This window comes from Callorhinus ursinus, unplaced genomic scaffold (genome assembly GCF_003265705.2).
Source record: "Callorhinus ursinus isolate GAN/ISIS: 27379988/994484 unplaced genomic scaffold, GSC_fseal_2.0 scaffold75, whole genome shotgun sequence".
NCBI classification, from domain to species: domain Eukaryota; kingdom Metazoa; phylum Chordata; class Mammalia; order Carnivora; family Otariidae; genus Callorhinus; species Callorhinus ursinus.
In genome coordinates this window covers 3,072,820-3,098,906 of record NW_027397137.1, presented here as the reverse complement: position 1 = coordinate 3,098,906, position 26,087 = coordinate 3,072,820, and the positions used below count along the sequence as shown (strand labels likewise).

The 26,087-nt window shown below is 49.9% G+C and overlaps 1 pseudogene; it reads right to left on the bottom strand.

Moving 5' to 3' along the window:
• Positions 1 to 14,293: 14,293 nt before the first annotated feature.
• Positions 14,294 to 14,964, bottom strand: LOC112816741 (uncharacterized; annotated as a pseudogene).
• Between the last annotated feature and the right edge of the window lie 11,123 nt (positions 14,965 to 26,087).

Here is a 26,087-nt window from a genome sequence, read left to right as displayed (position 1 = left end):
ACAAAACTCTGTGTGGATAGACACCTATCTTGTCTATTTATGTAATGTATACACTGCTAGCATTTATATGAGTTTGAAACACTAACCTATAAACAGTGGAAAACTAATACTTACTTCAGTGGGATTCCTGTTGTGTCCCCTTTGGGAACAGTCCTCCTTTGGGAACCAGGACCTCTAAACCCATGGAGCTCACAGTGGTGGGGTCGGCATACACAAATTCCCTGAGTGGGTCGCTGGGTGAAATGGTAAGTAGGGACCCTCCTGGTTTCCATCCCTTGGTTTCTAGACTCATGCTTTCTATCTATTATAGACTCAATACCATATAAAGGCCACTGATGAGGGCGCCTGGGTGGCTCAGTCGTTAGGCGTCTGCCTTTGGCTCAGGTCGTGATCCCGGGGTCCTGGGATCCAGCCCCGCATCAGGCTCCCTGCTCTGTGGGAAGCCTGCTTCTCCCTCTCCCACTCCCCCTGCTTGTGTTCTTGCTCTCATTATCTCTCTCTCTCTCAAATAAATAAAATCTTTAAAAAAAAAAAAAAAAAGGGCCACTGATGTGGAGTGTCTGACGGTGCTCTGGAGGATGGTGCACCCTCCTCATGAGATGTCGCCTCCAAACTGGCCTTCAGCAGGCTTCTATTCCTGGAAGGCTGGGTACTCAGCAGCAGCAGGTAACTATACAGGTCTCAGTAAAAAGCATAGCTCCCTCTCCTCACCCCATGGCTCCCACACTCACGCGCCCTCTGTGCTGGTAATAGAGACCGGCTAGCCACAGCTGGTCATGTAGTTTTGTCTACCTGACCGTGTAGCACCTCTTCATGGGGGTTGTTCTCTGAGTCGTGGTAGTCTGGTCCAGCATGGGAGAAGCTGGAAGTCACCACCCTGTCCTAACAACAATTAAATAGCAGAAGAAATTGAAAAACCAATGGTTCTTCTTAGATCTGTAAGAGAAGTGAGGTCACAGGGCAAACCACTGCCCCCCACCCCCGCAAAGTGGAGGCACCTACAGGCAAATATGGAGAACCACAACTTGCTGGGGCTGGGGCCAGGGCAGGGAAACCTGGACTATAATTCACAAGTTGCTGGAGGCTAAACGTAGACAAACCTGAGAGATTAAAATCTCAAGGGGACCCAGTCATGGGGCGGGGGGCTCCTGCACTTTGGTGAGTTTTACCTCCTAGAACTCTTGGTGGTAGAGGAAAATCCCCTCATGCTTTTGGCGGGGTGAGGGGTAAAGGAACTGTCTTGAAATACAGCAGAGCATTCTTAACAAGCCTCCCTCAGAAAAAACTATTAACCAGAGCTTAACCATCGAGGGATTTATCAGCCTAACTGACCCATGGGAAGGAAAATACCCAACTCAGCCCCTCTAGCTATCCTCTCTCATGGGAGGGGGGGAGACTGAGAAACTCTTGAGAAGGCACAGGCTCACTGGAAGCCTGAGCCCTGATCGTAGGACTACAGGACGCATCCCCCCTCCCCCACCCCACCCCGCAACACCTCACCACCGCGGTACTAAAGGTTATTTACAGCAGTTCTTTCTACCCAGGGCATCATGTCTGCCTATCGAGAAAAAAATCACAAGGCAAAAGGCTAAAGAACACATTTGCAGACAGAGCACACAACAGAGCCAGACACGACCGACATGTTGGAATTATCAGGCTGGGAATTCAGAACAACTCTGACTAATATGCCAGAGGCTCTGTTGGGTAAAACAGACAGTGTGCAAGAACAGATGGGCAAACGTAGAGAGATGGAAATCCTAAGAAAGCACCAGAAAGAAATGCTAGAGACAAAAAACACTGTAACAGAAATGAAGAATGGCTTTGATGGGCTTCTTAGTGGACTGGACATGGCTGAGAAAGCATCTCTGAGCTGGAAGATATATCAACAGAAACCTGCAAAACTGCAACACAAAGGGAACAAAGACAAAAAACCAGAGCAGAACACCCAAGGACTGTGGGACGACACGGAAGGTATGACCTCTGTGAGGTGGGAACAGCAGAGGAGAAGCGAGAGAGAAAGCAGCAGAAGACGTACCTGAAGCAATAATGACCAAAAATCCCCTAAACTACCGTCAGACACCAAACCACCACCCCAGGAGGCTCAGAGAACACCAAGCAGCGTAAGTGCAAAAATCAACTACATCATTTCCAAACTGCAGAAAATCAGAGATAAAGAAAAAAATCCTGAATGAAGCCAAAGGAAAAAACCACCTACCTACACAGGACCACAGACAAGAATTACACCAGCTTCTCCTCAGAGAGGAGAGCAAAATATTTAAAGTGTTGAGAAGACAAAACCTGTCACCCAAGAATCTTATACCCTGCAAAATTATCCTTCAAAAGTGTAGGGAAAATAAAGACTTTCTGAGACAAATAAGTATTGAGGGAAATTTTTGCCAGTAAACCTGCTTTGCAAGAAGGTCCTTAGAGAAAAGGAAAGTAATATAGGTCAGAAACTTTGATCCATATAAAGTAAGGAAGCAAAATGAAGAAGGAGTAAGTGGAGGTAAAATAATAACTTATTTTTCTTATTTTTAATTGATTTGGCATAATGGTTTGTTCAAAATGATAATACCAACAATATATTTGATTATGGGGCACCTGGGTGGCTCAGATGGTTAGGCGTCTGCCTTCAGCTCAGGTCATGATCCCAGAGTCCTGGGATCGAATCCCGCATCGGGCTCCCTGCTCAGTGGGGAGCCTGCTTCTCCCTCTGCTTCTCTCTCTCTCTCTCTCTCTCTCTCTCTGTCTCTCATGAATAAATAAATAAAATCTTTAAAAATATATATATATTTGATTATGCTTATGCATGTATTATATACATAAACATAAACATACACATCATGCTTATATACATATGTAGTATATAAGCATATATAGAAACACATTTATATGAAATAATTAACTATGGTTTTATATTTATTTTTTTAAAGTAAATCCTGACTTCATTTATTTATTTATTTTTTAAAAGATTTTATCCATTTATTTGACAGAGATAGAGAGAGAGCACGCGCACAAGTAGGCAGAGAGGCAGGCAGAGGGAGCGGAAGAAGCAGGCTCTCTGCTGAGCAGGGAGCCCGATGCGGGACTCGATCCCAGGACCCTGGGATCATGACCTGAGCCGAAGGCAGCTGCTTAACCGACTGAGCCACCCAGGCACCCTATGGTTTTATATTTAAAGTGGGATTTCTGGTAGATAGCAGATAGTTGGTCTTGCTTTTTTTTATCCAATTTAAAAATCTCTGTCTTTTGATTTTGATGTTTAGACCTTTTACATTTAATGGAAGTTGTTGATATACTGAGGTATAAAATACCATCTTGCTGGTTGTGTTCTATTTGTGCCATCCGTTCTTTTTTCTCTTTCTCTTCTTTTCAGGTTTAGTATTTTTAATTATCCCATGTCATCTCTACTTTTGGCCTCATCGGTTACACATCTTTTCAAAGTGGATTGGTCGAGAGTTTATAATTTACACCTTTAATAGAACACGATCTACCCCCAAATGCTATTATGCCGTTCCTCTGCAGTGTCGGGACTCTACAGCGGTGTACTTCCATGTCACATCGTCTGAGGGGGTGTTGTCTCCTTTACCTCCTCACATGTGAAGAACCCCCAGTGCATTGTGATGGTGTCTGCTCTAGACAGTCGATTATCTTGTAAAGCTTTTTATATTGAGCTTCTTTCTAGAATCATTTCTAGAGACATTTTTCTCCTTGTGTACGTCAGGTTTCTCTCTGCTCTCCCAATCAGTGGCTTGAAGAAATTTTCTTAATATTTCTGGTAGTGCATGTCTGTGGTTGGTTAATCTCTCCCAGTTTTTGTTCATCTGAGCGAGTGTTTATTTCACTTTAATTTTTACTTATTTTTTTTTAAGATTTTATTTATTTGAGAGAGAAAGAGAATGAGCAAGAGAGACAAGCTTGGGGGGTGGGTGAGAGGCAGAGGGGGAAGCAGGTTCCCTGCTGAGCAAGGAGCCCAATGCAGGGCTCGATCCCAAGACCCTGGGATCATGACCTGAGCCGAAGACAGACGCTTAATGGACTGAGTCACCCAAGTGCCCCTCACTTTAATTTTTAAAGATACTTTCTTAAAACCTTCATAGGGTTGACAGATTTTTTTTTTTTTAGTATCTTAAAGATATCTTTCCATTGTCTTTTGAATTGTATGCTTTCTAATTAGACTCTGAAGAAATTCTCATCTTTGTTATATATGGAGCATGTCTTTTTCATGCAGATGCCTTCAAGATTTCCTCTTCTCTTTTGGTTTTATAGTCGGACTTTAATGATGTATCCAGGTCATTATTTTTTGTAGGAGTCAGGGGCTGATTTATCCTACTTGAGGTGCTCTGAGCTTCTTGGATCTATCATTTTATGCCTTTCATTATTTTTAGAAAGTTCATAAATTTTAAGAAATTAAATATTTCTTCTCTCTTATTCTCTTTCTCCTGTTTTTCTGGGACCTTAATTACATTCATTAGTGATGATTTAATATTGTCCTAGAGTTCTTTGATGTTTTATTCTTGTTTTTCCCTCTACTATTTTTCTCCTTGAGTTTTAATATGGACTATATCTATTTACTTATCTTGAAATTTAATGATTCCACACTTGGCTGTGTCAAGTCTACTGATGAGCCCATTGAAAGAATTTATTTTTGATATTGTATTTTGATTTTTACATAATCTTTTTGACTCTCTCTGCTGAAATTCTCCATCTGTTCATACATGTAGTCCATGTTTTACCCTTGATTATTTAACTTATTAATCTTAGTTATTTTATTTGTTTATTTATTTGAAGACTTACATCCCCCACATGATTCAATGCTTTAATCCATTCTGAATGTAACTGTTATTCTAAATTTAACATTTATCATTCCTATGCTTTTATTTATGAATTTACCACACATGTCCCCCCAATCATTTAGCACATCTTTTAACTTCTCTTACATATTTGCTACTTTTTAAACTCTTTTTGGGGCATTCAGGATATTTTCTTGGGATCTGCCTTCTGATTTCTCTAATTCTCTCTTCTGCTATGTCTAATGTTCTCTTTAAGTTTTCAACTAAATTTTTAATTTTTATTACTTGACTTTTTTTTATTTCTAGGAGTTTTCTTTGTTTCCCTCAAGTCTGTTTGTTTCTTCTATTTTAATAGATTCTCACTCTGTTCTCATATTTATAGTTCTTTTATTTCTTTAAACATATTAACTTGGTGTTTTTCTTTTATAGAAATGCTGTACATTACATTCCCCAACTCATTTGTCTTATAACTGGAAGTTTGTAACTTTTGACCACCTTCACCCATTTCACCCACCCCCTGCCCCCACCTCTGGAATTATTATTATTATTATTATTATTATTATTATTATTATTTTGATTCCATATATAAGTGAGATCCTACAGTACAGTTGACCCTTGAACAACGTGAGTTTGAATTGCATGGATTTTTTTTTTAAAAGTACAGTACTGTAAATGTATTTTCTCTTCCTTATAGTTTTTAAATAACACTTTCTTTTCTCTAGCTTACTTTATTGTATGACTACAAATATAATACATGAACATACAACATAAGTGTTAATTGACTATTCATGTTATCAGTAATGATTCTGGTCATTAGTAGGCTATTAGTAGTTAAGCTTTTGGGGAGTAAAAAGTTATATGTGAATTTAAAATTTATATGTGAATTGCAGGGGGTCAGTGCCCCTAACCCCCACATTGTTCAAGGGTCAACTGTATTCACCTTTCTCTAACTTACTTCACTCATCATAGTTATTTTACTGTTTCTGTCTGATAGCTCTAACATCTGGGTCATTTTTGAGTCGAGTTTTGTTGAGCTTTGAGTCCAGCTTTGTCCCTTGACAATAGATTGATCTTTTTTCCTTGCTTTTTTGTATGTCTTCTAATTTTTTATTGAATATCAGATATCATGTATTAATTGAAATGGACATAAACAGTGTTTCCTCTGGGAAATGGGTAAGTCTCTTCTGGCAGGTCATCATTGTGTTAGGGGAAGTTTGGATCAACCTGCTCAGATGTTGACCTTGGTTTGGGTTTTGCTGTTTTTGTGATGACCTTCAAGGTACCTAAGACTTTGGATTCCTTTGTGGTGGGTTTCCAGGCATGAACTTCAGGCCAGGGCTAGAGGCACAGTACTTTTGCTCTGCCTTAAGTTTTCAGCTCTCTCTGTGTGCCTGGTACATGGAGGGGACCTCTACACAGGCCTGCCTCCCCCCAGGGATTGCCATTGCTCCTGCAGCTGTACCAGCCAGGCTGAGCTGGGGCCAGGAGGGCTCCATTGTCCTATCCCAGGGTCAGTCTTGAGCAGGCCCTATGTGCCTGGATCTTGGAGGGTGAAGCTTTCTCACTTCCTGAGAAAGGGAATGGCCAGACTTCCTGGCAATGGCCAGACTCCACTTTGTAGTTGGGGTGGGTCTGCGTGAGCTTTCTCTGCCCTCCCTGTTGTAGCGCTCCAATTCCCATCCCCTGTTCAGGGCAGGCAGTTTTTCCTCTGCCCTTCCCCAACGACAAATGAGCCTCAGGTGGTGGATGTGGGGAGGACACCTTCCCCCTGCACCCTCCAAGAACCGCCCACCTCCAGCTGAGCAGTTGGAGAGAGGGCTCTTTGAGGAGGGGCTGCTCTGCTTATGGTTGCCTATGTCTTCAAGAAAAGAACTTCAAAATACATGAAGATAAACCAGAGGGACAAGCTGTATCAGGAAAGCACGGTTTATTTGGCTCACACAGGGTGGGTTCCCTGCTGGAGACAGAGGACCCTGGAAACCAGGGCCTCCCAGAGGAGACACAGAGGGATCCAGATCATCCTGCTACATCCTTGCCACAGGCTTCAGAGGGTCCGTTGGGCATGTTCTTCATCGGCCCTGTGCAGAACCTGGAGGCCACTGAAGACTTGTTCCAGGAGGGGAGCAGGTGTGGCCCCCTGTGCCCTGGGAGCAGCTGGGTGGGAGGCTCATGGCCAGAAGCAGGACGGGGTGCTACAGGAGATGGGTCTGCAGAGCAGGGTGGGGCAGGAGGGCTGGCAGCCCCCAGAGGACTGGCAGGAGGGGGCCATGAGCACGAGGGGCTTGTAGCTCACGGGCAGGCAAACCGAGGACTGGCAGGAGGGGACCACGTACACGGCAGGCTTGCAGCTCACGGGCACGGACACGGTGGGCTGGCAGCTCATGGGCACATAGCAGGATGCCTGGCAGGGGCTGGGGGTGCAGCAGGACGCCTGGCAGCCCGTGGAGCAGCTGGTGGAGCACATGGTGGCGCGGGGCTGGAGTGGAGTCAGGGAGGAGGGCGGTGATGTCTGGAGGCTCCTTCCCCGGGCGGCCTTTATACCCGAGCTGTAGGCGTCCTGGCAACACAGAAGCACAACTGTTGACTTCCTCATAGTTGTTTCCACCATGTTTCCCCCAACATCTTGTGGGACGCACTCTTCTGTGTTATGCTCCACTATAATACATTTAGCTTAGAGGCCAATTTCTTCTTCTGTAAACAGGATCTTCTGGTTTGCCTGTGCGTGGGGTTCGTGCTATTTCTCCAGGCAGTAATGTGCACACAACACCACGCTCCACTCAGTACCGCGTCCCTTATTCCTTTTTGTCTCATGCCTGTCAGTGGTGACTTTGAGGCAGTGATGCATTCTGAGCTTTTATTTTGCACAGGAAAACATTAAACTAGGGATCTGTAAACTGGGAAGCAGGGAAGTCTGTGGGACAAATCTGGCCTGCTCCTTGTTTTGTAAATAAAGTTTTATTAGAAACAGCCATGCTCATTTGCTTACGCATTGTCTAGGGCTTGCACTATAATGCAGAGTGGTTATGAGAGAGACCATGCCCCTGCAAAGCCTGAAATATTTACTATCTTCCCTTTATAGAAAGGTGACCAACTTCTGCCACCTAGTAATCTATACAATAATTGATTTGTTCATGCAACAGATATATATTGTGTGCTGGCTACAGAGACGTCCTAGCCTCATGAGCCTTGTGGGACAATGAATAAACAAGAGGATGAAAGTTAATGCATGAAATGACTCCAGAGCGGTCTGAGTCCCGGAAAGGAAAACAGGTTCAGCACGTAGAGAGGAATAGGCGTGCTGGCGAGTGGTTTGGGGACCTCTGTGTGGAGGCGATGCTGAGCTGGCATGTGGGTGACGTGGATGGGGCAGAGGTGGTGTTCCAAGCAGAAGCAGCCGTGGGGGCATGAGGACACTGCTGCAGAAATGGGCGCGTTCCTGGAACAGTGGGAAATCCTGCAGTGTGGGTGCTGGGCTGCCGGTGCAGGTGGACAAGTGCAGACCACACAGCTTGAGTCCAGGCATCATAGTCCCGGGCCGATAGAATAAGAAAGACTGTCAATATGACAGACACATCAGTAGGAATTACCCAATCTGAAAAAAAGAACAGAACTGAGAATCATGAAGACGGTCTATGGACAATATCAGGAAGTCTAACCATAAGCAATTTTAACCCAAGAAGGAGAAGAGAATGATATTGAAGTGTAACAAATGGACAAAATGCCCAGTTTTTTTTAAGTAGACTCCATGCGCAACGTGGAGCCCAATTCAGGGCTTGAACTCACTACCCTGAGATCAAGACCTGAGCTGAGATCAAGAGTCAGATGCCCAACCGACTGAGCCACCCAGGCACCCCCCCAGATTTGTTTTTTTAAATTCTAACTTACCGACCCAAGAGTCTCGGAAAACCCCTAAAGCCCCAGCATAATTTGGCACAATGGTAAAGACCACAGACTCCAGAGTGAAACTGAGCAGCTTCAAATTCCTGCTTCTTCACCCCAGTGGTGAGAGCGCACAAACATCATGGAATCTAACTGCGCCTCCATGTAAGTGGGGTATCACCTACCCCTTGGATGGCGGCAAGGATTGGTGACTAGTCAGCGAGGAGCTGATCCAGGTAAAAGGCTTAGCATGGTGCCCGGCACAAAGCTGGGACTGGTTGACATGGTGGATGACATGGCCACAGCTGTCCCCAATGAGGAGCCCAGCTGCTTGGCTCTGGTCCATTGGGAAGACCTTCTGGATCACAGAGTTTACAAATCAAAACGGGGGACCCCTGGTCTGGCGAGAAGATTAGTGCTTATGTGGACAGAGGACAGGGTATGTAAGCTTGGGGAGGACCTTGAACATCCTGATGTGGGGTCTCCTATCCCCAGCTGATGCTCCTTCACCATCCAACCTGGGCTCTGAGTCCAGAAATCACAGGGCTGCTGGGTCACACTGAGCCTCCAGCTGTTGCAGTTTCCTGAACTTCCCCCAGAAACTCCAGGAAGAGACGCACAGAGGAGGAGGAGGAGGAAAACAATCAGGCAACCAGGAGGAAGGCACCTGTGTGGCTTGTTGCCAGGATGCCACAGCCCGGGTATAAAGGCTGCCTGGGGAAGGAGCCTCCAGACCAGCCCTGTCCTCCACCCTGACTCCACTCCAGCCCCACACCGCCATGTACTTCACCAGCTGCTCCACGGGCTGCCAGCAGGCCAGCTGCACCCCCAGCCCCTGCCAGACGTCCTGCGGCGTGCCCAGCTCCTGCCAGACATCCTGCTGCGTGCCCAGCCCCTGCCAGACGTCCTGCTGCATGCCCAGCCCGTGCCAGACGTCCTGCTGCATGCCCAGCTCCTTCCAGGTGACCTGCTGCACCCCCAGCCCCTGCCAGACGTCCTGCTGCGTGCCCGTGACCTGCAAGCCTGCTGTGTGCCTGCCCATGACCTGCAAGCCTGCTGTGTGCCTGCCCATGAGCTGCAAGCCAGTTGTGTGCCTGCCCGTGAGCTACAAGCCCATTGTGTATGTGGCTCCCTCCTGCCAGTCCTCTGGGGGCTGCCAGCCCTCCTGCCCCACCCTGGTCTGCAGGCCTGCCCCCTGCGGCACCTCTAACTGCTGCTGAGCCCATGGCTTCCTAGGACCCCTCCTCCGTGCGGTCAGAAGTGGCTGCTCTCCGAACTCCTACCAGGCAGCCCAGACATCATCCACTTCAGACCTTCTGGACCCGACTGACCATCTTACAGCTAACCAGGTGGAGAGAGTCGCCCCTAGTGTCCCTGGCCCTGACCTGGGCCATTCACCCAGCACCCACCTGGCTGGTGCGGAGTGCCCAGGCTCTGCAGCCACCCACACAAAAGTCTATTAAATCCCAGAGTGCATTAGAAGTCCACCCGAGTGTGTGCGGTGTCTCTCCCTTAGTGCCTTTCCCTAAACTGCTTCCTCCAGGGGGAGCTCCCAGAATCCAGGAAATCTCCCTCTGCAGAGAAGCCACAGGTTACCAGATGGCCGTTCACAGGGCGCTGACCACTCAGAGGTGGCCTCTTGGGCGTGTGGGCGCTCCTAGCTCAGCCTGATGGGCCCCAGGGCTTCCTTTGTCCCACTTTGTCCCTTGAACCAGTGAGGTTATTTCTTACTCTGCTGGGTGGCACTGAGGGCGAATCCCTAACTTTCTGATCTGACCCTTTTTAGGTAAAAAAGTCTCCTGCTCAGCAATTAATATGCGGAGCCAACCTGGTCTAAAAATTAGAAGTGTACTCTTCCTAGAAGAGTATACCTCCTCCTCCCATTTGGGGGGACAGGGCTTTGTGGGTAACTTCCGTGGCCCCAGAGATGTCCACTTCCTCATCCCCACAACTGGTGGATACAGCCCTACAGGCGAGGTGGCTTCCCAGATGGGGTGAACTGAGGGTCTTGCAATGGGAGCCGTCCTGGATTGGCCGGGTGGGCTCGCGTCATCCCAGGGATTTGGGAGAAGGGAGAGGAAGGGCTGCCACGGAAGAGGAGGCCGTGGGAAGCGGGACACCGTACTGCGGGTTTGGAGCACCATCCCCTCCGACTCATTCTCTCCTTGGGCAACGGTAGCCCGCTGACCGTGTAGACGCCTCATCTATGAGCAGTTCAACTGACCGTGTAGATGCCCCACGGAGCAGGTGGCGCCGCTGGCGGCTGGGAGGGACAGTGAGCAGGTTGGGCGGACGCTCCGGGAGGACCCAGCCTGGCCACAGCTTGGTTTTAGCCCCTGAGGCCTGCTTCAGACTCTGGCCTCCGAGCCGTCAGAGTCCGCGGGTGCTGCTGCAGCCACCGAGTGTGCGGTCTGTCTCCGTGGCCACGGCACAGACCCAGCCTCTGCCGCACAGCCCCGGACGGCCGCCCTCCTGTGTGCTCCTGCGGGGAGCCTGCACTGTTCCGGGCCGGGAAACCAGACCTGCCCCTGACAGCGCGGCCTTAGCCCCTGTGGTGTGGCCATGGGCCACCCAAGAGCAAGGGCGCTGGGGCCGCCCCGGAGATGGGCGGGAGGCACACAGAGAGGGCACGCTCATCAGCACAAGGGAGCCGAGGCACACCAGGGTGCCAGGGGGGAGCTGCGTGAGAACCAAGAAATAGTCTAAGAGGAGCGCCTTCGAGGGGGTCCTCCCTGCAGCAGGACCACATATCCACGTATCTGGAAACATCCATTATTGTGAGGTCACGGGTTATAAGGATGGGAAATTCAGGAGGGACTCTCGGAGCACCTCCTATGCGCGGGTCTTCCTCATGCTTGGTCCCATGCAGACCCCACCGCCGGCCACCGGTCTCACCATCACGGGTGTCCAGCCACTGCGCGTCACGTCCTGGCCTTGCAGACACCCTCCCTCCAGGCACCCCCGCGGCCATGGCACCAACCACCAGACAGTGGGGGAGGCCTGCCCCGTCTCCTCAGTGATGCCTCTGAGGGCTGTGACCATCCCAGTCTCAGGCATGATGGGTGACGGGGCGTCCGGGTCCGGGGGCTGCCCACAGAAGGGCTCACTGAGATCCGACAACTTAACATTGTCGCTGCATTGTGAACACGCGTTAAAGAAGCTTCCCAAAGTAAAGACACCCGTCACCTCTGACTTCACCATCTCCACTGCTGGGCAATGGTGGCCGGCTGACCGTGTAGACGCCCAGCTGGAGCAGTCCAGCTGACTGCATAGACTGCTCCTGTCTGTGAGCAGTCTGGCTGACCGTGTAGACACCCGGCCTGGAGCAGTCCAGCTGACTGTGTAGACACCCTGTCTGTGAGCAGTCTGGCTGACTGCGTAGACACCCTGTCTGTGAGCAGTCTGGCTGGCTGCGTAGACACCCGACTGTGAGCAGTCTGGCTGACCGTGTAGACACCCAGCCTGGAGCAGTCCAGCTGACAGCATAGACACCCTGTCTATGAGCAGTCTGACTGACTGCGTAGACACCTGACTGTGAGCAGTCTGGCTGACTGCGTAGACACCCTGTCTGTGAGCAGTCTGGCTGACTGCGTAAACACCTGACTGTGAGCAGTCTGGCTGACCGTGTAGACGCCCGGCCTGGAGCAGTGTGGCTGACTGTGTAGACACCCTGTCTGTGAGCAGCCTGGCTGACCATGTAGATGCCCGACTGTGAGCAGTCCTACTGACTGTGTAGACACCCCATCTGTGAGCCATCTGACTGACTGTGTCGATGCCGAGTCTGTGAGCAATCTGGCTGGTTGCATAGACGCCCCAGCCTGGAGCAGTCCTGCTGACTGTGTAGACATCCCATCTGTGAGCAGTCTGACTGACTGTGTAGATGCCCAGTCTGTGAGCAGTCCAGATGACCATGCAGATGCCCCATCTCTGAGCACTCCTGCTGACCATGTAGATGGCCCATCTGTGAGCAACCTGGCTGACCATGTAGATGGCCCATCTGCGAGCAGTCTGGCTGATTGTGTAGACACCCCGTCTGTGAGCAGTCCAGCTGACCATGTAGACACCCTGGCTGCAGGGTGACCGGCTGACTGTGTCTTAAGCAGCTGTGACCAACTTTCCTGCAGGAACCATGAGAAGGTCCTGGATGTGTTCGTGCCGCGGGGCCAGAGCAGGGGTGCATCCTGCAGGGACTGCCCCCCGGCCCTCCCATGCACTATTTTGGCAACACTGTGGTTTGCTGGTTTCCATGTGAGTCAACATCCCTGTACTTCACTCTTTTTGGTTACGGATGAGGTGGAATCTTCCTCCAGGTCTCTAACTCTGTGCCGTGAAGAATCCACTGAGGTCTCTGTATCTATGCAGATGGTCATGTTTTTCTTAAAATTTGAAAGAACAAGTAATGGGCATAGATTTTGGATAAATTCAGGCAACTGAGGGATTTAAGAGTCAAGGCGGGTTTACAACCCAGCCCCTTTCTCTTTAAAGGCCCACTTAGGGTTTTTGCTCTGTCTCCTCTTCCCTGGGGTAGAGCTAACTTGGGGTAGGGGTGAAGTCAGCCTCTGTGAGGAGATACCTTCTATTCCTCCCTCCACCTGCTGGGCCTTTGCTGCTCTGCTCCTGTGGGCTTCTTCCGTCTGTTCCTGGCACAAGGGATCAGTAGGGAGCCTGATGCTGACCTGGCTGGTCTGACTGGTGGCCACTTGATCCTCTAGTGCTAGAGGTTCACTGAGACTGCAGGCTCATCCTCTTCCACTGTCCTGAGGATTTGTCAACAAGGCATCTTTTTGCTCCCTGTCTCCTCAATCAGGCCTTGAGATCTTGAGTAGAGTGAATGATGTCTGAACTGACCCCTGCACCCCTCTTGGGGTCTACAGGGATTTGCTGGTGCTGCAGAGCATCAGCCCCTGTGCCCAGACCAGCATGCATGCAGGACCACACAGGTCCTCTGTGTGGACACCTCTCTCCAAGGGAGTCAGCACGGTGCTAGGTACTGGACCCTCCAGTGCCCACCAGTTAGGATCGTGCTGCTCCCCAGCTCTTTAACCTGCATGGGCAGGGGGCCAGGCGTGGGCTGGAGCTCTAAGCCTTGTGCAACCGCTCTCACCTCCCGGGCCCAGGCTTGGAGGGCTCTTCACTGTGGGGAGGGTGGGCCGCGGGGCCGGGAAGGGACGTGGAGCGTGCAGGTCCACATTCAGACATCTCTCAGGTGCTTTGAACTTGGAATTTGAGAATATGTCTTTATTGTTTGCTTCCACCAGGCAGAGCTCCAGTCTGGAGTGGTCTCTGAGGAGGAGGAGAAAACAAACACCAGTCTCTAGGTCATGACACAAACATTTTATTGATTATAGCAATTGGCCTTTGTCATGCGGAACACAAGGAACCGATCCTACAGAAGAGGGTTCCCGGGGTGCCGCAGTCCACCTCCGTTGAAGGACTTGTGGGCCATCTGTTGGCAGAAAGGGGTGGCGGCATGTTCGAATCCCTGGTAGGCAGCGTCTGTGTGCCCACCAAGGGGCCGAGGGGTGGTCCTGGTGCCCACAGAGGGGCGTCTGGGCTCCTGAGAGAGGACATTTGTGCCCAGGAACAAAGGTGGCAGCACCAGATGCAGAGGTTCAAGCTGGTCAGCAGCAGGACTTCTGGGCCGAGGCGGGCACGCAGCAGGCCTGGCGGGAGCCCACGGGCCAGCAGAGCAGGGACACGCAGGAGGAAGGCCTGCAGCAGGACGAGGAGCAGGGGCTGGGCCGCCTGCAGGAGGGGGCTGAGCAGGGGGAGGTCTTGCAGCAGACAGGGGTGCAGCAGACAGGGATGAAGCAGAGGGGCTTGCAGCAGACAGAGGTGCAGCAGACAGATGCGCCACAGGTTTCCTGGCAGGGGAAGGAGCTGCAGCAGGAGGGCTGGCAGCTGGACTGTTGGCAGCATGAGGAGGCCGAGCAGGGGGAGGTCTCACAGCAGACAGGGGTGCAGCCGACGAATGCGCCGCAGGCTTCCTGGCAGGGGGAGGAGCTGCAGCAGGAGGGCTGGCAGGAGCTGGTGCAGGCTGATTGGCAGGGGCTGGACCCACAGCTCACGGGGGTGCCGATAAGGGTCAGGCAGGAGGCTGGGGTGCAACCGCTGGGGGTGCAGCCGCTGGACTGGCAACAGCTGGGGGCGCAGCGGGGGGCTCGGAGCAGCTCTCTGGGCAGTCGTCCACCTGCCAGGAGGAGTCGGGGCAGGAGTCCCAGGAGCCGGGCAGGCAGACGCGGCTGCCGTAGCTCAGGTTGCTGGAGCAGACAGACAGGGTGGACGCGGCCATGGTGGGGGCGGTGGGGCTGGAGGAGGGTGTGCGTGTGAGTGTGTGAGGTGCTCAGGCTGTCTGTCGGCTTTTATACCCTCCAGCGCATTGTCCCAGGCGTCGGCTCACCATGCCTCCCTTCCTTGTTGGTCTGAGAGCTGGTTACAGGGAAGACCTCGCTAGCGCCGGCTTATTTTCTACAATTAGTTTTTACTCAGTAAACTGGTGAGTCTGTTGCAGGACTCTGTTTTCCTGTCGGTTCTTTGTTGGGCTCCAGAAAACTTGTGGAAAATATTTGAGGCAGGTTTTGCTGAGGGACTACCACGGTTTCTAAGGTCACATTCCTGCAGGGGCTGGTGTGAGATCGGGATCCCACACACCAGCCACAAGTGTGTGAACGCTCGGGAAAGACTCCCAGGGCCATTGCAGGCCCAACTGTAAAGCATCTACAAGGAATATCAGGAGGGTAAGACATGCACAAAATAGTGAACCTTGAACAAGAAACACGTGCAATGTGTGTGCACTGGGGACCCGAGACAGTTGTGGGCCAGAAAATTAGGGCAGTAGAATCCTCCCCTTGCCCCCCGATCCGTCATCATTGGTGTCATTTCAGTCAAAGCCCAAGGGAATCTTTTTGGCACATAAATTGAAGATACTGGAGGGCCAGAAACTATGGGTAGGATGCATGATGGATGAAAGGTTAATATGAAATGTAAAAGTCCTTACAACTAAGGCAGGAGAGGGTACAAAAGAATCAAATACAAAATTGAAAAAGCATCTGGGAAGCTACCTGAGCTCATTAATGAAGTTTCTCAAATTAAAACATAAATGTCCCACCTGTAAGATGAACCAAAATTTACCATGTTAATAATTTCCAGGGCTGCTGAGCATGGGGGCCTCACCCCTAGAAACCCCCAGCAGGCATGATTTTTACAAATGAACCCATAATATATAAAATTTATGATTTTATCCATTTTAAAGTGTACAAGTCAGTGGCATTTAGCAAAGTCACAATGTTGTGCGACCATGACCACCATCTAGTTCCAGAACATTCTCATCACTCCAGGAGGAAATCCCAAACTATTAAGGAGTCCCGCTACTGCCTCCGTCAGTCACTCATCTGCTTTCTCTCTCTATGGATTTGCCTCTTCCACACCTTTCACATGTAAGGAATCACACAATACATGGCCTCTTGTGTCTGACTTCGTTCACTGAGCACAAAGTTTTCCAGGCTCGCCCGTGTTGTAGCACGTGCCCGTGCATCACTCCTGTTCCTGGCTGAGTAATATTCCAGCAAATGGGTTCACCACATTTTATTTCTCTGTTCCTCAGTCAGTGGACATTTGGGTTGTTTCCACCTTTTGGCTGTTGGAAATAGTCTCTCTATGGACATTTTTGTACAAGTTTTTTTTGAACGCCTCTTTTCAGTTCTTCCGGGTGTATACCTAGCAGTGACATTGCTGGGTCAGGTGGTAACTCTATGTGTAATTTTGAGGAGCTCCAGACTGCTCTCCACAGCCGCTGCACCACTTCACATTTCCAACGGCAGGGTACGATGTTCCAGTTTCTCCACATGCTCCCCACCACTGCTTCTGTTCTCCCCTTTTTCAAAAAAAAAAAAAATTGCAGCCACCCTAATGGGTGTGAAGTGACATCTTTTTGTGGTTGTGATATTCCCTGATGCCCAATGGATTTTGGGCTTCCTTTCAAGTGCTTGTTGGCCGTCTGTGTATCTTCTTCTGGAGAAATGTCTATCCAAATGTTTCGCCCTTTTTTTAATAGGGTTGTTTGTCCTTTTGTTGTTGAGTTACCAAATTTACGTATTCTGGACACTAGACCCTTATCAGAGTTATGATTTGCAAATATCTTCCCCATTCTGTGGACTGTCTTTTCACTCTCTTGAAAGCATCCCTCGATACATAAAGCTTTTAAATTTTGGTGAACTCTGACTTACGTATTTTTTTCTTGCCTCTGCTTTTAGTGTCATATCTAAGAGACCGTTGCCACATCTAAGGTCATACAGATTTACCCCTATGTTTTCTTTTTAGAGAATTATAGCGTTAGCCCTTATGTTTAGGTCTTTGATCCACTGTGAGTTGATTTTTGTATATGGTGTGAGGTAGGGTTCAACGGTTGGTCTTTCCCTTCTCTGATTTTTGGCAGCTCTTAAGTATTAGGGATACAGCACATTTTCTGTAGTACTAGTTGTGAATATTATTTCCTAACTTGTTTTTTGTCTTATACTTTCCTTACAACATTATCATTTCATATCTATCTATCTATCTATCTATCTATCTATCTATCTATCTATTATCTATCCATCTTAATGTAGAACAAAGGGAACACAAAATAATTGAAAAATTCTATAGTTCACTGATGCTTTTGTCTCTCCCACTTTAATTTCAGTTTCTTTACCATATAACCAAACCCTTTACCCAGTAGCTGGCTGTTGTGAAAGGAATGTGTGAAAATTAATAAAGAGAAATCTCACTAAAATGGAGTAGGGGGGCTGGCAGGGGGCCTGATAGCCCTACCACTCATCTTCAATTGCAAAGCCAACAAGAAGAGCACCTTACTTGAAGCTACTACTTTACTACCTGGGCAGGAGGAAGGAAGTTTTCTTCCTCCCAGGGCAACAGCCCAGCCAATGAAGAAAGCCCCTACACGTCCAGCTCCCAGTTTACTGCAATGGACCTTCTGTTTACAACAGTGTTTCCCAAACCTCACCCACCCACAATTCCCTATAAAAGAGCCTCCTCTCTTCTATTCTAGCTTGTCCCAGATTGCAATTCTTTGTTATTCCCAAATACACCCATCTTTTGCTGGCAAAATAACTAGCAGTTTTATTTTTAAGGTTAACAAGTGGGGAAAAAAACAAGTAATTGTTCACTAAATGGATAAATTCAGGAAGTGCTTTATTCAGAGTAAGAGAACACGTTTCTCGTTCCTCACAGTGTCCCCCGTGGGGACCGGAATCACTTTCCATGTGTTTCTGATACTCCACTTGTGCAAGCATTGAACACCTACTGCATACAAGCATGGCTGTCGTGGCCAAGGCCACTGATGCCGCTCCCAGATGCTCTCTGACCCTGTCACCCACCACACCTACATGCCTTCTCTGACCTCTGTGAGGGTCTGCTTCTTACAGCAACCCCCCAGCCCCCTTCTCTCCTGGGAGGACTGCTGTTACCACACAGCTGAGTGAGTCCTCAGTGCCTAGGGATTTACAGCCACCGGCACTCCCCCAGCCCAGCTTCCTTACTCTGAGGTGTGGGGGACACTCCAGTGCTCCCCATGGTATCAGGCTGGGACTTGACTTAAATTCCCACCTTGTTCATCTTCTACTGGTTGCCTGGCCTGCCCGCCTCACTCCTGGACTTGCTCCTCTTGAAGGTTCTTCCTGAGTCCACCACTCATGCCTGTGTCCTTGTCACAGGCTCAGCTCCCGGGAGGCCCGCTTCACTCCTGGGGCCATGATGGGGATGAGATGTGACTGTGTGTGGGGAGCGCCGTGCCTGCTGGGTGCCGTGTACAGGGAAGGAGCTGCTCCCCCCCCCGTGGCGGCCTCTGCTGTCTGGCTAGCCTCCTCAGCACCCACTACCCTGCTGTGCCCACCCCACCCTGTTCTCCTCTCCATGACCAAGCTCGGAGCTTTCCCACGACTCCACTTCCCTGGCCTCGCCTTTCATCCCAAGCTTCCCCTTTCAGGGCTCATAACTTCATCTTCTTTTCAAACCTCCCCCCGTCTCCTTTAGCACTGGCTGGCACTTCTCCTTTCTGAATCCCGATGCCCTCTGCCGCATCATGCCGGAGTTCATAATTGGGGATTGTCTTGGTTTTAAAATTTATTTCATGCATATAAATCTGATCTCTCCAACATGATAGCCCACGTCAAGATAAGTAACTATTTCATTGACTCAAGGCCACATTCTAACATCTCTGTAGTTGTTATTTTTGCTGAGAGGTACATAAAGTCATGGGGCATTTTACTACTTTTTTTAAGATTTTATTTGTTTATTTGAGAGAAAGGGGGGAAAGGGGAAGCAGGAACACAGGGGAGGGGCCGATGTAGAGGGAGAAGCAGACTCCCCACTGAGCAGGGATCCCGATCCGGGACTGGATCCCAGGACCTGAGATCATGACCTGAGCCAAAGGCAGATGCTTAACACACTGAGCCACCCAGACATCCTGCATCTTTACTATTGGTTGAGATCTGAGTCTTGATAAAATGTGACCTGTCTAGGATGTGTGTGTCTTCTTCAGTACTTTGCCCCAAATGGGCCTACTCTGAGAATCACACACTTTGTGATGTGAATTACCTGAAATCCTCACACTAAACCAAGATGCCTACATTATTAGGATATCACCACATTTCTTTTGGGGTTTCAAATGCAAATAAAAGTCCTTTCCTTCAAGCCAAAAGCAGCCCCTTTTCTCAGTGAAACAAGCATTGAGCACCTACTGTATACAAGCCCCATGCCTTGAGCCGGAGATTCCAAGCAACAGCATGGCCCTGACTTCCACAGTGCGTACAGCCCAGTGGGGCCGACCTCTGTTGTGTAGAGAAGAGTAAGCCTCAGCCGGTCTCCTCCATCTCCTGCCCCCAAACTGGACTAGGAACAGTCAGGGTTGTCCACAGGAGTAATAGAAATAAGTCTTGATGGTAAGTAGGAGGGGCAGATGAGAATGCCCCCCACTGCTGGGTGGGAAGGCCAGAGCGGGGCTGCTAACATGGATATCCACAGCAACAGGACCTCTCAGTGGTGGCCAGGATTGGGTTTCCCTGGGCGACTGTCCCCGGGAAGCCCAGAGTGGCTCTTCCCGAAGGAGGCAGAGGAACATTTCACCGTGTGACCTATGTCCTGTGTCATTCACGGAACACAGCCGGATGGGTCTGGCCTGAGGCTGAGTGTTTGCAGAGCAAGGGCCATGGGGCAGAATCACTTCGCGATGTCTCGGCAGGTTTACCCAGCAAGCAGGGTCAAAGGCCTCATGTGACCGCCCTCAGGAGCCCCCAGCCATCCCCATCTCGGGCAGGACCTTCTTGCCCGTGTATGTGCTGGTTCCTGATCCAGCAGACCTGGGAGCAAGACCAAGTCACCTGGAATGTAAATATTTGGGTTCGGGGTGACCGAGTTCATACCAACCCCAGTATAGGCTTCGTGTGCATTCTTGTACAACAGGAAGAAAAACAAAACACTTCTCCGATTAAAAATAGTTCTGTTTTATGTGGAAACGCTTTCCCGCTGTTGCCCCAACAGTTCATGGTCATTTATCAGAATCAGGAAAGGTTTTCCAGTGAAATCTCTCTCTCCCCTCCCCACCCCCACCCCACCTTGTCCCCTTAAGCTGGGCAAAGAGAAGGCCACATGCAGAAGAAACCCTAATTTATAGCAAGAACAAAGAAAGGCAACCTGACAAGCAGAACCTGAGGTCCGGAGAAGTAGAGATGTTGCCTCTATGTTGTGCATCTCATTGGTGGACTCCACAGAGCCCATGGCCCAGACGCGCATCCAGCCACGTGTGGGGGGGGCCTGGGGGCAGGCCGGGCCTCGCAGTGCTTCAGGGGTCAACTCTCCTCCTGGGGGTCCCCTTCTGTGTCCTCGTGAGCAAAAATACAGGTATAGCCAACATGTCCTCCTGACTTCAACCCCAGTCTATCCCGATCCCAGTAGAAAGCCTCCTGTAGGAACTCTCATTCACCCGCAAACAACATGCACCTTGACGAGCCCAGGCCCCGCTTTGGGGTGGTGGCCCCCCGTGCCATCAGGGACCCTTGCTCCTGCCACCTCCCTGTTCAACCATCCTTCCTTTTTTATTGTTATGTTAATCACCATACATTACATCATTAGTTTTTGATGTAGGGTTCCATGATTCATTGTTTGTGCATAACACCCAGTGCTCCATGCAGAACGTGCCCTCTTTAATACCCATCACCAGGCTCACCCATCCCCCCACCCCCTCCCCTCTAGAACCCTCAGTTTGTTTTTCAGAGTCCATCGTCTCTCATGGTTCGTCTTCCGCTCTGACTGCCCCCCTTCATTCTTCCCCTCCTGCTATCTTCTTTTTTTTTTTTTAACATATAATGTATTATTTGTTTCAGAGGTACGGGTCTGTGATTCAACAGTCCTGCACAATTCACAGCACTCACCATAGCACATACCCTCCCCAGTGTCTATCACCCAGCCACCCCTTCCCCTTTCTCCACATTCCCGCCAACATCTGTCGTTTCCTGACTTGTTCATTTTAGCCATTCTGACGGGTGTGCGGTGGTATCTCATCGAGTCAACCATCCTTCCTGTTGGCTCTCCTTCCCCAGGTCGATCATTGCTTTGTGATTGCAAGATGGCTCCTGCCGTCCCCAAGCGTTGCTTCTGTGGCCCAGGGAGGAAGAAAGAATGGGAGAAGGGGTGCCTGTTTCAGGGAAAGAAAGGGTCCCCAGATGCCCTGGCAGGTTCCTGCTTATGTCTTGTTTCCCAGAAGTGTCCTGTGACCACTCCTCGCTTCAAGAGAGTCTGAAGAGCTGAATACTTCGGGGCGCCTGGGTGGCTCAGTCATTAAGCATCTGCCTCCAGCTCAGGTCATGATCTCAGGGTCCTGGGATCGAGCCCCACATCAGGTTCCCTGCTCCGTGGGAAGCCTGCTTCTCCCTCTCCCACTCCCCCTGCCTGGGTTCTCTCTCTCACTGTGTCTCACTCTGTCAAATAAATAAATAAAATCTTTTTTTGAAAAAATGAAGAGCTGAATACTTTTACCTGGACGCCTTATCTGTCCTATTCACTAGGACATGGGGGGGATGTATGCGGGGCTGGCCACCATGGGTGTCCACCCAGGGGGTGGGGGGTAAGTAAAGAAACCAGAATCTCTGCTTATGAAGCACTAGATCCAGTGTGGGGAGGGGCCAGCATACACCATGCCCTGTTTTCTTCGTGGCTTGCCAAGATCACGGGGCCCTACTGCTAACGTCCCCTGACTCTTCGGGACACGGTAACAGAATTTTAACCTTAACGAACAGAAATCGCTGGATGCTGGTGCATTTCAGCCAAATGAAATTCTGTTTGGGTGGCCTGGAGAATTCCATGTGCCGGGACAAGCATGATGCTCATGAGGCCAAGGGAGGGAGCTGGCTCTGGAAGGTGTGGGGGGGCCCCTCGACAGGGCAGAGAGTCTGAGAGTGCCCACGGCACACCATATGCCCCCACTCAGGCTCGGTCCAACCGGCTCCAGCCTGCTGTGTGGGATTTTCAGTTCAGACCCTCGGCTTCCTGACTGCAGTCAGTGGGGAAACTGGAAAGCCCCTCAGAGCAACATTATTCTGGATCCAACTTCCCTGACCCACTTTTTCCTCTGAAGAGTAAACCTGAATCCAGGAGTGTTTAATGTCTGAAAAAAAAATGCAAGAAAAAATGGCAAATATTGACACAGGCCTGGTAATGCACTGGGCACTGCCCTGGTGGGGGCCTGCACGGGCCATGCGGGAGTTGTCACCATCCCCGTGCGCACGAGGAAAACCAGATTATCCCTGACCTCGGGTGGGGAGTTGGGTAGGCAGCCCCCTGAGTCCCAGTTCACATTTACACACGTTCCCTAATAGGACGTACAAGGGGCCAGAGTTCCACCAGGACTGCCGTCACTTGCTGCCCCCGGCGGGCGTCCCCCCATACACCTCTGTGGGTCTTCTGCCAGTTGCCCCTATAAGCGCCATGCACCTCAGCCCCCAGTGGCACAGTGCACCCACAGGGAACCCCACAGCCTGGCGGCCCTCCCCCAGGCTCCCCCTGGAGTCCTTCCCACCCCTGGGGAGATGGGTACTCCCTTCCTCATACACCTGTAAGGGCAGCACCACTCAGAGAAGCCAGGGACAATGGGCCTTTTGTCCCACTGTCATTGATGGAAGCGAGGCCCCAGATCAGGCTCTGTGGACAGTGGAGGACCTGGTACTCGTTGGTCCAGCAAACAGAACACAGAGCCAGGGTGCATGGCAGGAACACAGAGCACCCCCGGAAGGCAGGAGGAGGGCGGTTTCTCCATCATTAGTCAGACTAACCCAGGCTCATCTCCTGGTCCCCTGTAGGCTGGGGGTGTGGAGGGCCTGCTGCAGCTTTGCAGCCTGTCCCAGTGGTGGGCCAGGCTCCCTCCATCCAGTGAGTCTGTGGGCCGCCGTGGCCCAGGTCAGCCTGGCGCTCGCACAGGCCATGAGCAGCCCCCTCCCGCCCCTGGAACCCCCACGCCACCCCCATGCCCACCCTCGGGGTGCCATCTACAGCCCTCACCACCCTGCCTCCATCCTTCCAGGCTCTCGCTCCTGTTCCCCCATCCTCTGTGAGGGGGCACATGGTCTGCCCCCAGCAGGTCAAGTACATCCAAGATCGAAGGCCCCCGGGGAGGGCCAGGAAAGCACCTCCGATAATGAGGCCGTGCAGACAAGCTGGGTTTGGCCGAGGACTGGTTGTAATCGTGGACCCTGGAGCCCAGGCTCCTCTCAGGCAGACAGGCGGCCCCTCCGGGGGTGTGGGCAGCTGGGACTCCACCACAGCCCTGATCCCTCCTTCTCCTGCCACCTTTGCTCCTCTCCCCAGCTCTACCTTTTACCTCTGCACACTGTGAATATCTGCAAGCCTGTGAGTCCTCCAAGCAAGATAAACAGGTAAGAAACAGGGGCAGAGCTCTACGGCTGGCCCGGGGGGAGCCAGGCACATCCCCACAGTGCCAGGCAGAGAGGGTTACATCAGGCACCACGCAGCCCTCTCCCCTGCCCAGAAAGTACACACCGGCCACTCACTGGCCCTTGGGCAACCTGCCTAGCGTAGCCCTTTGGCTGGTTTTCCTACTTGTGCTGGTTCTCTGATGGATCATCCTACATGCAGAGAAACAGCGACAGAGACAGGGACAGAGGTACCCCTGCCTTGTTGATCTGTCACTCCTCGTCCCCTTCTGCAGCTGCCTCCCCCTCCTCCTGTCCCCTCGGCCTCAGCCCCCATCACAGACTTCGGGACACTGTTCCCCAGTGACTGCAAACATCTCCCCATGGGGTTCTGCCCAAGGTTGGGAATGATGCAGAGTCTGTCCCTTGTGACTCTGATTTGGGAATGTATAGATGCTCCCTGTGATTCATTATTGGTGGCTCTGTCCCAGAAATTCCAGGCCTGCCAAGTTTGGGTTTTCATAAATCCTTGAAGCCTTGAGTTGGGAACCCAGTGGGTCACACCCTAGAGGTCAGAAGGAAAGAAAAGTAACTCAGCCCCCACATGGACCACCACTCAGCTTCAAGTCACCCAAATGGTCCCAAGTATGTCAGCCACTAAAATTGTATTAAGGTGATCCCAGGTTGGTGGTACCTCCAAGTAGCTGCCTGAAGTAAAAGAAACTCCTGTCTGGAGAAAGGAAACATCCTACCAGGCCTCAAATTATTTCGGAGCAGTCTCTGAGATACAATGTTTGGCACTCTATCAAAGATGACCAGAAACACAAGGAGATAAGACAACATAAATTAGAGCTAGCAAAAAGAACAGACGATAGAAAGAGGCACACAAGGGCTCTAGATAAAAGAATTATCAAACACAATCTCTAAAGTAATTATGCTTATGGTGTTCAATGTTAGAAAAGACAAGATTGAAACTTTTTAGCAGAACATTGAACCCTTTTTTAAAAAGTGAGAACAGTTTGAAACAAAATAAAAATTCTAGAACTGAAAAATACATCACAAATTGAGAACACAACGAGTGTGTCTTATACCAGGTTAGACACAGCTGAAGAGAGAATTAAAAACTGGAAGATAAGCTAGAAGAAAATATCCAGATCCAAGTAAGCGGAGACAAAAGCTGGAAAAAACAAAAGAGGGTACTAGACATGAGGATACAGTGAAAGTGAAGCATTTCAGAAGGAAAGGAGAGAAGGGACAGAGCGATATTTGAAGAAATAGCAGCTGAGAAGGTAATTTATTTTTTCTCTTTATGTTATAGGGAACTGAGCTCATAGTTCTTAATGAACTTTCTTCTTAGGGAGCTGAAGTGCTTTAAAAAAATACTCAATCATCACTATCAGATAACTAGGGTGAAAAGACTATTTTAAAGATATGGAAACAGGAGAATTTAAAGGCCTAAACAAACTTATTTTCAACTATCACTGTTTAATTTGACTAATAAATGAATAATGAAAATAGGATTACTTTAGCTAACACACTATTTGGTAACTGTTTTGGTGCTTTGGGAATATAGGTGAGCAGCTTTTCAAGCACTTGAAACTAAAAACTACTAAGATTGTCCTCTGACAGTGAAACTGAAACACAGAAATATCTCATGAGGGCAAAGATAAGCAAAACTTTCCTTTTTTTTTTTTTTTAAAGATTTTATTTATTTATTTGACAGAGAGAGAGAGACAGTGAGAGCAGGAACATAAGCAGGGGGAGTGGGAGAGGGAGAAGCAGGCTTCCCGCTGAGCAGGGAGCCCGATGCGGGGCTCGATCCCAGGACCCTGGGATCATGACCTGAGCTGAAGGCAGCTGCTTAATGACTGAGCCACCCAGGCGCCCCAAAACTTTCTTAATTGTATGGAATAGTTCCCGGAAAGCTTGACTTGACAATGACCTAAATGATGTAATGTCTTAAGTAGGCTCTACACCTAACATGGGGTTCAAACTCTCAACCTCCAGATCAAGAGTCACATACTCTACCAACTGAGCCAGCCAGGTGCCCCAACAATGACCTGAATGATGTACTATCTTAATCTGGATTAGGTGTGTGAATGTGGGGGCAGATTTATCAGCCTAAGGAAGCAGAGAAAAAAGATGGTCACACAGACAGGTATTGACTGGGTTCATAAAGCACAGTCCAGGGCAAGGACTGTGACCATTCCCCTACTCCAGACAAGACTACCCAACAAAACATCTTGCACATCCCATTCATTCAACTAACTCCTTTGTTTTGGGTCCAGATCTACCATTGCAATTTTCTGGTTCTGGTTTGGTTTCCCAAGCTAAGTGTCCAGAGTGAAAAAATTGTCCCTTTTATTGTATAATTTATTATAAATTATAAGCGTTATGGTTTATACATCAGTCTCTGTTATGTTGATTAATATGAGTCTACTGCTGCAGAAGCATCAACTCAACTCAACTCAAAAGCCAGGGGTCTGAATCCATACGTCTG